Raw genomic sequence first — 14753 nt, 5'->3', positions numbered from 1 at the left:
TGAAATACCAATAAGTTCCTAGTCAACACATTATACATATTAATGCCCTAATACAAAATTTCTACACAATGGCATAATACATATAATATGTTCAAAATAAAAATACTAAGAACTGGATCAACAATGATCGCAAAATGTAATCCACAACGGAAGCTTCGCCATACCAAAAGAACATAAGGAATAAGGGATCAATTGCTTTCTCCTTACCCTTCGCGGAACCTGTAGTACCTGAAATCAATATATAGTGGGGTGAGATATAAAATCTCAGTGAGTTCCCTATCCTATGGATCCTCTCGGCTTTACAAGGTTCTAACCTATAAGTCTCAAGTCATAAAAGGAACTAGACCTTGAGCTCTCATACTAACATTATATGGAATCATACTTAGAGTTCAACAACTCAACACAAGATTATTAATCGGAAACCAATACCAAGGCATCCCCATATTCCCGTCCCCTTCTACGTCTAGGAGGTGGCACGAGTCATGAATCCTTTGGAAAAATCTTGACATACGAAATGGATTCGGACTCATGAGCCTTTCCCCATGAATCGTCACTTCACATGGCCCGTACACCATCACAAGTCTCTACCCGTAGGTTCCATTCGTACACAAAAGCGGGAATCAAACCTGCCAAGATTATGTGCCCTTCCGCACGGTGAATGCCTGTTAGCATTCAAAGGAAAAATAAAGAATAAAGAAAATACTACGGTTCCGATTAATACATCAACAATGGTGATCGCTTCCGCAAACCACTAGGCCTGTTAGCCTTTCATACTTTGGTGACCGCTCACGCAAATCACTAGGCCTGTTAGCCTTTCCTCATAAGATTCCAAACACGTATGTTCCATATAATGTCTCATCCTAGGTTTTCTTTGTTAAGCTACAAAACCTAACAATTCCTAGTTTTCCTCACTTATCCTTTATTCACATAACAATGAAGTTATTCAACTCTCTTGATATAAACATTTATAACAAGGTATACTAATCCACCTGCAATAGAACTCAGTAACAATTATAGAGTACACAAGCATCATACTAAAAGCATAACGTTCTCAAGAATTCGAACGAAAACCAACCCAAGTACTCAAGCAATTTCCCGATTCTCGATTAAATAATCCTCCCTTTGTTCCCAAAACCTATATTACTAGAAAGTACACGCTTCTAGCTTCCTATCACTTCGAACGGTGATTAAAACAGAGTTATGGTTCAAAAGTTATGATCGTAACGGTTTTTATCTCATGAAACTAAATAATTGGCTAAGTAACCTTCAGTTCGCGCCGCGCAACAGCTAGGTCGCGCCGCGAACCCTATGGCAGAAGCAAACCACTATAATTTCTAACACTGTTCGCGCCGCTAACTAATCTACGCGCCGCGAACCCTCTGGCAGTAGCAAACTCTAAAGATTTCCAAACTGTTCGCGCCGCGACACCCAGTACGCGCCGCGTACTGAAGACAGAAGCAAAACCCCTAAAAACCTGCATAGTTCGCGCCGCGTCGCCCCGTTCGCGCCGCGAAGCGCGCGGAAATCAGAATTCCAGATCTGTTTTCCTTGCTTCTCCATGGTTTAATCCAACCATCTCCATACTTAAACCTGTTCCAGAATCATACTAAAGCATAGAAACAACTTATACATGGTACTCTTGGAATATACAACACTAAATCATGAACATTCATGGTTTGATTCAAAACCTAGGTTTTTCTTTAGAAAACCCCAAAAGCATAACTTATGATTTCCATCCATAATCAAAAGCTATAAGTTTCTAACTAGAACCCACCTCGATTATGAGTCGTTGATGATGAAGATGAGTTGATTCGGCGGAGAAACGATGAAGATCCAAGCTTTCCTCTTCTCTTCCTCTTGCTCTTCCTTCTCTCTACTTCTTCTCTCTAACTCTTGTGTTGTTGCAATTGTGAGGAAAGAAAATAGAAAGGAAAGAATATAAGCAACTTAACCTTAAGTTAGCACTTATAACTTAAGTGTCCAAAAGTATCTCTAATGTACCAATTAATGAAACCTCAGTGTCAGCTAATAACATTAGAGCATTTAATAAATACGGGGTATTACACGTAGACACTTATTAACTTATTTTACAAGTAATCAATGGAAAAAAACTGATTAATTAATTAAAAATGATAAAAACACCTATTTGAATATTTTAACTACACATTAATTAAAAATAGATAAAAATGACTAAGAAATCACTAAAGAAACACAAAGACCATGCTTTCTTATACGAGAAAGTGTATTTGAATAGGACAATAATATAGGTGATTATAGTACTCACCTTGACTGATGGATTTTTTTTCTTTTGAAAAACCTAAAAATATATAAACCACAAAACAGCCCTTCAAGCACAAGATGTACTAGAAGAGCTTCTCAAAAATACAACCTCACAATTCACATAACGACAATCAAAAACCCAACCTAGCCACCAGTGCCTAGGATGCACTGAAGCAGATTAATCTTTCAAACATGATACTCAAATCTAAAAGAAGACATGTGATCCTTTATCCACCGGAAGGCATGTATTTTAACCTTCTCATACATAGTCATCAAAGAAAGGATCTTACACGTTGGTTCTTCGTTTTCCAAATGAACTAAAGAGTTGCTACCCAAATAATATGTAACACCTGGATGCATTCTTTTCTCCAACCACCCAACAACACCAATTTTTCATAATGATCCTTACAATTTCCTTGAAAACCCGACTCAATCCCTAACCACCCAGACAAAAATAACCAAAGATTACTATAAAATTCACACCGAAAAAACATATGATCCCGAAACTCGTTTAAGCCACATAAATATGGACAACTTTGCTCCATTGTGCTAATAATATATCTTCGCATCGCATTGTCTTTCGTCGGAAGTTATTACGAAATAACAACCAAACAAAGAGATTAACCTTCAAAGGCACCGCTTTCATCCACCAAAGCTGATGGTAACGAACCAAATAATCATCCAAGATCTTTGTCAATAAATGATATGTGTTGCTCACATTATAACAATTTGAATCATGAAGTCTTCACGCCCATGAATCAGCAACAATAACCTGCAAAACCACATAACTCAAAAGAAAAATGCACTCCTCCACCATCTCTTCCTCCCACGTAAACAACCTCGTATGCCATCTCCACGTGACTCCATCCACCCCCACCCTAAGGAATACATATCTTCAACTGACACATTATTATCCATAACTAACTCAAAAAGACTACTAAAATGATTCCTCAATGTCCCTCCTTCCAACCAAGGATCCTTCCAGAACAACGACTCTACCCCATTACCCACAACACGCTCAATATTATTGAGCAACCACCCTTTATCGACAATGCCAACTCCTAATTTAATCCTATTCATTGTCTGCCACCACACAGACCCTCCACCACTCTCACACCTCAACCGCCCTCCTTCCTCTCCATAACGTTGAGCTAACACCCTACACCAAAGGTTTCCCCTCTCCTTCAACATCCTCCAACACCATTTCCCCAATAAATCCATATTAAACTCCCTCAACCTTCTCACTCCCATACCTCAATTCTCCTTACTCTAACAAATAGAATCTCAATCAATTCACACCATATTCCTCCTATCCTCCCTACCTCCCCAAAAGAAAGCATTAAACAAAGATTCAAGAGTAGAAATGATACTTGCGGGAGCCTTGAAGAAGGAAAGGAAATATCAGAATAGAGTACAGAACAGACTTTATCAAAATCAAACGACCACCTAACGACAAATTTCTCCTTTTCCACCCAAATAACCTCTTTTCAATAGATTCCACCACCAAGTTCCAGAAACTAAGTTTCTGTGAAGCTCCCCCAATAGGCAGCCTCAAATAAATAAACGGAAGATTTCTCATCTTACAATTTAACACTAAAGATGCCTCTTTTAACCAAGAATTAGAAATATTAACTCCCACCAACATACTCTTATGAAAGTTCACTTTTCACCCCTAAATAGATTCAAACAACAACAAAACCGCTTTTAGAGCTCTAACACTCGACCAACTCTTGGACCCCATCAAAAGAGTGTCATCTGCAAATTGAAGATGCGTAAAAGAGTCTCTTTCACCATTGCCCACTTTAAACCCAAAATACAACCCTTGTTGAACTAAAGATTTCATAAGAACATCTAAACTTTCAACCGTAAGTAGAAAAAGAAAGGGTGATAAAGGGTCACCCTGTCGTAAACCTCTTTCCAACCTAAACTCGTCAGTTGGGATTCCATTAACTAAAATAGATGTCATAGCTGTCGAGACACATTCATGGATCCAATTCATCCACACCGCAGGGAAATGCATTCTAGTTATTACCCTTGACAGATAATTCCAATCAACTGAATCATAAGCTTTCTCGAAATCCACTTTGAATAACAAGAGTTCCTTATTATTTTTCCTAGCATCATCGACCACCTCGCTAGCTATAAGTATGCCATCTAAAACTTGTCTGCCACTTATAAAAGCAGATTGAGCTTCAGAAATCATCCCTCCAATAACCTTTCATAATCTGTTAGCCAACACCTTTGCCAACACTTTATATAAATACCCCAGTAGAGATATAGGACAAAAAATTTGCGACCTGCTCAAGACTAGCTATCTTCAGTATCAAAGTAATAAACGTACTATTAATACCTTTAATGAGATTTCCATTATGATGAAACTCCACTATATATCTCAACAAATCATCCTTCAGAATCTCCCAAAATTCTTTTACAAACCCGAAACTTACACCGTCAAGACCAGTACTCTTATAACTATCACAATCTCACACCACCGCTTTCACTTCCTCCATAGAAAAAGGCTTGATGAGATCAACCTTTCCTCCCCAGAGAGATTTTTAAACACCAAGTTATTAATCATCAGTTGATACCTGCCACCACCCTAAAATGAGACTGAAAAATGTTGGAAAACTGCCTCCCTAATCGGAACCACCCCTTCCACAACACCACCATCCACAGATAAGGTAGTGATCACATTAGCCCTTCTCATAGAAGTGATAAACCCATGAAAAATTTTAGAATTAGCATCACTTTCCCTCAACTAATTCAATCTGGATTGTTGCTATTGAATACTAGATTGCAACTTAGATAAAGATACTAAATAGACCGAAAGCTTATTCAATTCTGCCACCTCACCTTCATCTAACGTGACACATTCCCCTTTCACTTCAATGTATTCAATGCGCTAGTTTACCTTTAAAATTTTACCCTCCATGTTCTGAGAATGTTGTTAATGCCACCATTTCAAACTCCCTTTAATTAACTTTGATTTTTCCTTCAACACATATTCACCTCATCCCTCCACCTAGAAAAAACTCCACTGACTAACGACATAATCATGATACCTTGGTAAATCTGCCCAACACTTCAGCATACGTTAAGGTTGTGGGCCCCAATCCTGAATATCAATATTCAACATCTATGGGCAATGATTTGATAAACCTCTAGGAAGCGCCCACTGAGTACAATTAAGCCAAATGACACACCACTCTGAAGGATAGAAAAACACTTAGAAAGGGGGGTTTGAATAAGTGTAGCTTTAAAAACTTGACAGATAAAAATAAATTGCACAGTTATTTTTATCCTGGTTCGTTGTTAACTAAACTACTCCAGTCCACCCCCGCAGAGATGATTTACCTCAACTGAGGATTTAATCCACTAATCGCACGGATTACAATGGTTTTCCACTTAGTCAGCAACTAAGTCTTCCAGAGTCTTCTGATCACACACTGATCACTCCAGGAACAACTGCTTAGATACCCTCTAAGACTTTTCTAGAGTATACTGATCCACACGATCACTCTAGTTACAACCTGCTTAGATAACCTCTAAGACTTCCTAGAGTATTCTGATCCACACGATCACTCTAGTTCCTTACAACTTAATGTAATCAATTCTAAGAGTATTACAAATGCTTCTTAAAAGCGATAATCACAAACTGTGATATTTCTCTTAACGTTTAAGCTTAATCTCACTAATATATTACAACAGCAATGTAGTGAGCTTTGATGAAGATGAAGATTCTGAGCTTTGATTTGAACAGCGTTTCAGCAAGTTTAATATGAGTTGTTTTGGTGCAGAATCGTTAACCTTGCTTCTCATCAGAACTTCATATTTATAGGCGTTGGAGAAGATGACCGTTGAGTGCATTTAATGCTTTGCGTGTTCCGTACAGCATCGCATTTAATGTTATACGCTTTTGTCAACTACCTCGAGCCTTGTTCACGCTGTGTCTACTGACGTAGCCTTTAATAGCTTTTAACGTTCCTTTTGTCAGTCAGCGTAGCTTGCCACTTGTACTTTCTTCTGATCTGATGTTTGTGAATACAACGTTTGAATATCATCAGAGTCAAACAGCTTGGTGCAAAGCATCTTCTGATCTTCTGACCTTGAAGTGCTTCTGAGCGTGATACCATCAGAACTTCAGTGCTTCTGTTCTCTTGTTCTTCTGATGCTTCCATAGACCCATGTTCTGATTCTGCTTCGACCATCTTCTGATGTCTTGCCAGACCATGTTCTGATGTTGCATGCTGAACCCTTTGAGACAAAGCTTCTGAGCGCTGAATTATGCATACTCTTTATATATTTCCTGAAAAGGAAATTGCATTGGATTAGAGTACCATATTATCTTAAGCAAAATTCATATTATTGTTATCATCAAAACTAAGATAATTGATCAGAACAAATCTTGTTCTAACAATCTCCCCCTTTTTGATGATGACAAAAACATATATAAATGATATGAATTTGCGATCAGAAAGAACAGACGGCAAAAGACAAATTACACAGCTATAGCATAAGCATATGAATATGTCTCCCCCTGAGATTAACAATCTCCCCCTGAGATAAATAATCTCCCCCTGAAATAAATACTCGAAGAACTTTAATAAAAGACTTCCCTGATTATTTCGGTAGAGACGATCATATAAGCTTCTGTCTTCAGAGAATTCATAGCTTCTGACTTCTGCTTCCATTGGACAGCTTCAGAACTAGAATTTCCTTAGATCCCTAGAACACTCACAGCTTCTGATTCCTGCTTTCATCTAGGACAGCTTCAGAACTTGAATTTCTTTGATCTTCTGAACATTCACAGCTTCTGATTTCTACTTCCATTCAGGACAGCTTCAGAACTTGAATTTCTTTGATCTTCAGAACATTCACAGCTTCTGATTTCTGCTTCCATCTAGGACAGCTTCAGAACTTGAGTTTTCTGGATCTTTAGAACATTCACAGCTTCTGATTTCTGCTTCCCTCGGATAGCTTCAGAGCTTGAATTTCTACCAACATCACTTCATGCTAGATTTGTATCAGAACATTGTTGAATGTACCAGAGCATCATCAGAGCATCTCTACATCCTGAAATGTTACAGAACAAAAACTAAACGACAAAAGTCAGCATGAACGAGTTAGAACATAAAATGTATATTCGAACACATTATATGTATCAGAGCCATATAGGCTAAAACAATGTATCAGAGCAAATAGAATTTTGTCAAAACAAATAGATAAATATGAATCAAATTCTATTATCAGTGCTTCTGATTCATTCTTCTTTCTTGCTTCTGATTTCTGAAGCTTGACAGCACTCAGCTTGCTTCAGTTTCCATGGTTTTGCTTCTTGTGTTTGCTTTGAAGATTCTCTTCACTTCTTTATACCTGCAAAACACTTAAACCATATAGAACTTGCAGTTCTTGTTAGAAAATGTGTGGGAGCTTTACCCAGCAACTGATAGATTAATCAAATCATTTATCATTTATCTTCTCCCCCTTTTTGTCATATCATCAAAAAGCAAAAAAGATTCAGAGACAAACAAAACGAAACACACAGAGGAAGAAGATGATTTCATTGAAGTTCAGACAGCAGGTACAGAAGTACATGAAGATAAGAAAGATCAGATGCACAAAGACAGATGCAACGAAAAGAAAGAAACAACACAGACTCAATCTAAGATGGCCCTAGTCTTGACAAGATCTTGGTCAGCATCTCTTGAACCTTATTGTTGTGTCCTTCTTGCCTCACCATGAAAGCGCTATACTCAGCATTGAGTGAGCTTTGCTCATCCTGTCTCTTCTGAATTTCTTCCAGAGTCCTTGCAAGACGAGAAGATTCATCAGAAGAAGCGTCAACGCTTCTATCCACAGGGATGACATGTTGATCTGCAGCTTCCATGGATAGATCATTTGCAGGGATTTCCTCAACAGGATCTGATTCAGCAACATGATCTTCAGCATCTGCTTCTTGCATAGAAGCATCTCCATATTCTGCAGCAGGAATTTCCGAGTCTCCATTCTCAAGTGCCTGAAGAATGGCAGCTAGATTCCTGGGAGCAGAAGGACCTTCAACTTCTGGTGGGTCAACAACTTCTGGAATGACCAAGCTTGGGTCTTTCTCAGACGGGTTTTCCCTCAGAAAGTCAAAGAGAGTCTTGAAATCCCCAAGTAGAACAGGATATTGAGGTATCCAGACTACGATCTCCCTGCAAGGATTGGCTTCCAATGCAGCAGCGAGTCTTGCTACTTCCAATTCATCCACAAAGGGCTTCTCCTCAGCAGCAACACAATTTCTGAGAGGATGGTAGTATATACCATTATCTTCCTCCAGAAGGTAACCAGGGTAACCAGGGGCAGCAGCCACTAGTCTTTTCTGTACTCCCATTGCTTCTACATGAAAATCCTTGCGAAATCTTCTCCAGAGATTTCTTGTAGAAACATCATCCAGACCATTTAGAAATGCATCCTTCAGAAGGTCTAGACTGCTAATCACCTCATGTCTGAAAAGTTCCAGGTAGGTATAGGGTTCAGGTTCAGGCGGATTGAAGGTGAATTTGTAGTCAGGGTAGAGAAGACAGTAAGGTTTGGATTTTCTGGTAGGTAAGGGATGGGATATAGAAGGTGGAGGTACGGTGGATGAGGAAGAAGGGATATCTGAGAGAATGATTGATGAGGATGGAATATCAGAAATGATAGATTGAGACGAGGATGGAGTGTTTGTAAAGGGAATTGGTGAGAAAGATTTATCAGAAGGAGTTGGGGGAAGAATACTTAAAGGTGTGGGGTTTAGAATGGGAGAGGAGAAGGATGATGGAGAAGGATTTGGTAAGGTGAAGTTTACTTTTGGTTCAGAGGGAGGTGATTGGGGAGAAGGTTTAGGGACAAAAGGAGGTGGAGTAAAAACCTTTCTGGAGATTTGTACAGAAGAAGAAGATCTTGTTCTGCGAAAGGAATCTCTGATCCTTTTATCTCTTCGTTCTTCAGAGTCCACCTTGTCAGGATCATAGGTGACCCTCAACTTCTTGGCTTTCTCAGCCTCATCTTCTTGGGCTTTTCTTTTTAGCCTAGCCTTTAGTTCCTTCTGATCCTTCTTCAGAAGATCAGCCTTGGACGGAAGTAATCTGCCACGGATCCAAGCAGGATCAATATCTGATTGCTTCCTAACACAATCTTCCAGGTAAGACTTGACAACCTGATGCAGTTCTTCTTGAAACAGGGAGGCAAAACCTTCAGCAACAACTCTTCTTGAGAGAATGTCAGGAAAACTTGGGCACACAGAAGGTACATTTTTAATGAGTTCTAATCTGAACAAATCCACACCATTAAAAATGGGACCTTGAACTACTCCAAGCAAATGGGATGCATTGAGTTTTCTGATGGAGTCCAGCACTTTGCTTTCAGTAATAATGTCTGAAATCATTCTTCCAAACGGAATAGTCGTTTTTGAAAGATGAGGGTACTTCGCCCTTTCCTCTTCTCTTGACTCAAGGATTGAAGTCTTCAGATTCTCAAACAGAATGTGAGAGATGTTGATCTCAGTCTTTTTGCCAATGCAGAAAAGAGTGTGCTTGTGATCTTGACTGATGTAAGAAGAGGAGAGCATCCTTTTTCTATGGTGAAGAGAACCCAGAATAATCTCAGCCCATACTCTATAAAATGGCCTCAAGGTGCCTGTGTTATTAGAGTCAATCCCAGAAGACTTAGAGATTTGTTTTTCAACTATTGACCAATCAACAGATGTATGTCGAAAACCAGACCAACCTTCTTCATCATTCAGATTGTATAGCTTCCTGATCAGTTTTTCAGAGATAACCACTTCATGCCCTAGCACGAATGAAATGATGGCCGTTGGGGTAACCGTTGCATGTACCCAGAAATCCTTCACAAGATCAGGATAAATTGGACCAACCAATCTATTGAGATACTTGGACCATCCTTGCTCAAGGATTCTTGCATCACACTTAAAGCCATTCGCTTTAAGATTGTTGAAGTCCACAGCAGTTTCACATAAAACCTCCAAGTCCTTCGTGGGTATCAAGCAAGTTTTCAAAGGAGCATATTCATAATTTCGTAGAAGGATTTGTGAAGAAGTAAGTCTCTCTTTTGAGGAAGATGAACAAGAGGAAGAGTTCATGATGATAATGCTTTGAGATCAAATCAGAGAACTAGGGTTTGAAGAGAAATGCAACGAAGTGAATGCACAAAATAGAGAGAAAGAGAGAAAAAGAGGGAATGAAGATGAAGCGGGTTATTTAAAAGATTTAAAAAGAAATCATTATGCATTTAATGAGAAATGACATTAGGAGAGAAAACACAGTAAATGAAATGATTTAATACAGTTACCTAGGTCGGCGTCTTTTCAACTGCACGCTTTGTACTAACCGTACAGACACGTGTTCACCATCAGATAATAGATGACAGCTGTAAATTTCAGAATAGACTTTACGCCTTCAGACTCTGATTACTGCTTCTGATCTGATCAAGTTTCTCTTCTGGAAACATTCCTTCTGAAGTGTGCTGATATAAATCTGAATGATCTTCTGATCCATTACTTCTGATATACACAGCTTCTGGAGGTTCACTTCTTTGTTCTGCAGCTTCTGATAAGACAAAACTGTATCTGCAGAGATTCTTAAGCGCTTTGTTTCATTAGAAACAAGTTTATCATCAAACCAGATATTTATTGATTCGTCCACAATCAATGTTTCAATATTGTATATTCTGTAGCATTTAGAGCATTTAGAATACTCAAGAACGAAACATCAATGCTTTAGAGACAAACAAAACAGATGGTTCCAAGACTAATAAACTTTCTTTTCTGATTTCCTACGAACATAGATTCTTCAACATATTTAGGTACCAGAACTTGGAAGACAATCCTTCTTCCCTTCAAGTGTTGAGACCAACTTGAGTCCAGGTGACATGTCATGTTGATTTTTATCTTCTTTGTCGCCAAGAGAATCTGCAAAAGAAATAGTCTTTTTCTTTGGTACCCGCATTTTCTTGGGTCCTTTCTTGTTAGATTTTCTCAAGTTCTGATTGAACTTGGGTTTAACATTGTAAGCAATAGGAGGAACAGCATGATAATTTTTAATGTGAGTTTCATGATAATTCCTAGGTTGTGTCACATGCCTTTTGGTGTGTGTTATGTGAAAACTTTGAGCATGTGAAGTGTGCCTAATATCATGGGAGTGGCCATACTTGAACTTATCATACAATGGCTTGTATGTGAATTTCATTTCATCAACAGGTTCAAGTTTGTATGGGGTTTCACCCTCAAAACCAATGCCAACTCTTTTGTTTCCAGACACAGCATATATCATAGAAGCTAGCTGACTTCTGCCAATACTTCTAGATAAGAACTTCCTGAAACTTAAATCATATTCTTTCAGAATATGGTTTAGACTAGGAGTGGATTTTTCTGAATCAGAAGGAGATCCAACATTATTGGATAATTTTAAAAGTTTTTCTTTTAATTCAGAATTCTCCAACTCAAGCTTCTTTGTTTCAAATTCAAATAGCTTTTTCAGCTTTTTGTATTTGAGACTAATCTGAGACTTGAGTTCCAGAAGTTCAGTTAGACCGGAAACTAACTCATCTCTAGTAAGTTCAGAAAATACCTCTTCAGAATCTGATTCTGATGTAGATTCTGATCCGTCATCTTCTGTCGCCATCAGCGCACAGTTGGCCTGCTCATCTTCAGAGTCTGAATCATCTTCTGACTCATCCCAGGTTGCCATAAGACCTTTCTTCTTATGAAACTTCTTCTTGGGATTTTCCTTCTGAAGATTTGGACATTCATTCTTGAAGTGTCCAGGCTCATTGCATTCATAGCACATGACCTTCTTCTTGTCAAATCTTCTGTCATCAGAAGATTCTCCACGTTCAAATTTCTTTGAACTTCTGAAGCCTCTGAACTTCCTTTGCTTGGTCTTCCAGAGTTGATTTAGCCTTCTGGAGATCAAAGACAGTTCATCTTCTTCTTCAGATTCTGATTCTTCAGGATCTTCTTCTCTAGCCTGAAAAGCGTTAGTGCATTTCTTGATATTGGATTTTAATGCAATAGACTTACCTTTCTTTTGAGGCTCATTTGCGTCCAGCTCTATTTCATGACTTCTCAAGGCACTGATAAGCTCTTCCAGAGAGACTTCATTCAGATTCTTTGCAATCTTGAATGCAGTCACCATAGGACCCCATCTTCTGGGTAAGCTTCTGATGATCTTCTTTACGTGATCAGCCTTGGTGTATCCCTTGTCAAGAACTCTCAATCCAGCAGTAAGAGTTTGAAATCTTGAAAACATCTTTTCAATGTCTTCATCATCCTCCATCTTGAAGGCTTCATACTTCTGGATTAAAGCTAGAGCTTTAGTCTCCTTGACTTGAGCATTTCCTTCATGAGTCATTTTCAAGGACTCATATATGTCATAGGTCGTTTCCCTGTTAGATATCTTCTCATACTCAGCATGAGAGATAGCATTCAGCAAAACAGTTCTGCATTTATGATGATTCCTGAAAAGCTTTTTCTGATCATCATTCATTTCTTGCCTTGTCAGCTTTACGCCTCTGGCATTTACTGGATGTTTGTAACCATCCATCAGAAGATCCCATAGATCACCATCTAGACCAAGAAAGTAACTTTCCAGTTTATCTTTCCAGTATTCAAAGTTTTCACCATCAAATACCGGCGGTCTAGTATAACCATTGTTACCGTTGTATTGCTCAGCAGAGCCAGATGTAGATGCAGGTGTAGACTTTTCACTTTCATCAACCATCTTTTACTGAAGCGTTTTTCTCTTCCTGAATCTTTTCTAAACACGGTTAAGTGCTTGCACCTTAGAACCGGCGCTCTGATGCCAATTGAAGGATAGAAAAACACTTAGAAAGGGGGGTTTGAATAAGTGTAGCTTTAAAAACTTGACAGATAAAAATAAATTGCACAGTTATTTTTATCCTGGTTCGTTGTTAACTAAACTACTCCAGTCCACCCCCGCAGAGATGATTTACCTCAACTGAGGATTTAATCCACTAATCGCACGGATTACAATGGTTTTCCACTTAGTCAGCAACTAAGTCTTCCAGAGTCTTCTGATCACACACTGATCACTCCAGGAACAACTGCTTAGATACCCTCTAAGACTTTTCTAGAGTATACTGATCCACACGATCACTCTAGTTACAACCTGCTTAGATAACCTCTAAGACTTCCTAGAGTATTCTGATCCACACGATCACTCTAGTTCCTTACAACTTAATGTAATCAATTCTAAGAGTATTACAAATGCTTCTTAAAAGCGATAATCACAAACTGTGATATTTCTCTTAACGTTTAAGCTTAATCTCACTAATATATTACAACAGCAATGTAGTGAGCTTTGATGAAGATGAAGATTCTGAGCTTTGATTTGAACAGCGTTTCAGCAAGTTTAATATGAGTTGTTTTGGTGCAGAATCGTTAACCTTGCTTCTCATCAGAACTTCATATTTATAGGCGTTGGAGAAGATGACCGTTGAGTGCATTTAATGCTTTGCGTGTTCCGTACAGCATCGCATTTAATGTTATACGCTTTTGTCAACTACCTCGAGCCTTGTTCACGCTGTGTCTACTGACGTAGCCTTTAATAGCTTTTAACGTTCCTTTTGTCAGTCAGCGTAGCTTGCCACTTGTACTTTCTTCTGATCTGATGTTTGTGAATACAACGTTTGAATATCATCAGAGTCAAACAGCTTGGTGCAAAGCATCTTCTGATCTTCTGACCTTGAAGTGCTTCTGAGCGTGATACCATCAGAACTTCAGTGCTTCTGTTCTCTTGTTCTTCTGATGCTTCCATAGACCCATGTTCTGATTCTGCTTCGACCATCTTCTGATGTCTTGCCAGACCATGTTCTGATGTTGCATGCTGAACCCTTTGAGACAAAGCTTCTGAGCGCTGAATTATGCATACTCTTTATATATTTCCTGAAAAGGAAATTGCATTGGATTAGAGTACCATATTATCTTAAGCAAAATTCATATTATTGTTATCATCAAAACTAAGATAATTGATCAGAACAAATCTTGTTCTAACACACTCTTTCGTCACCAGAAACTTACCCAACATGCTCATGACACGACCATCACCACGATACCAAGTGTCTCCCATGTAAAGGAAAATCCACCCGAGCATTATCATCAATAAACCTATTAAAAGAGAAATCCACAACTGAAGGATCCACGGTAACAATACTACGTCTTTCAGACTGATGTCTCATCGCATTAAAATCCCTAACTACACACCAAAGACCACCACCTCAAAACTAATAATATTCCCTAAATTGCCCCACAATAGTTCCTGCCCCGCACCACGACAAGGCGCATACACATCGGCCAGACAGAATTCATCCCCACTCTTAATAAACTTTCCCTGAATAATCAAGACATGCTCTATTGACTGGGTCAGCCACACTTCCACCTCTTCTACATCCCATAGTGTCAATATACCACCTGA

At 38.8% G+C, this 14753-nt stretch overlaps 1 pseudogene; it reads right to left on the bottom strand.

Moving 5' to 3' along the window:
* Nucleotides 1–3069: 3069 nt before the first annotated feature.
* Nucleotides 3070–4987, bottom strand: LOC131658692 (uncharacterized; annotated as a pseudogene).
* Between the last annotated feature and the right edge of the window lie 9766 nt (nucleotides 4988–14753).

Source organism: Vicia villosa, linkage group LG3 (genome assembly GCF_029867415.1).
Source record: "Vicia villosa cultivar HV-30 ecotype Madison, WI linkage group LG3, Vvil1.0, whole genome shotgun sequence".
In the NCBI taxonomy this organism is placed as follows: Eukaryota; Viridiplantae; Streptophyta; class Magnoliopsida; order Fabales; family Fabaceae; genus Vicia; species Vicia villosa.
This window is presented reverse-complemented; position numbering and strand designations above follow the sequence as displayed.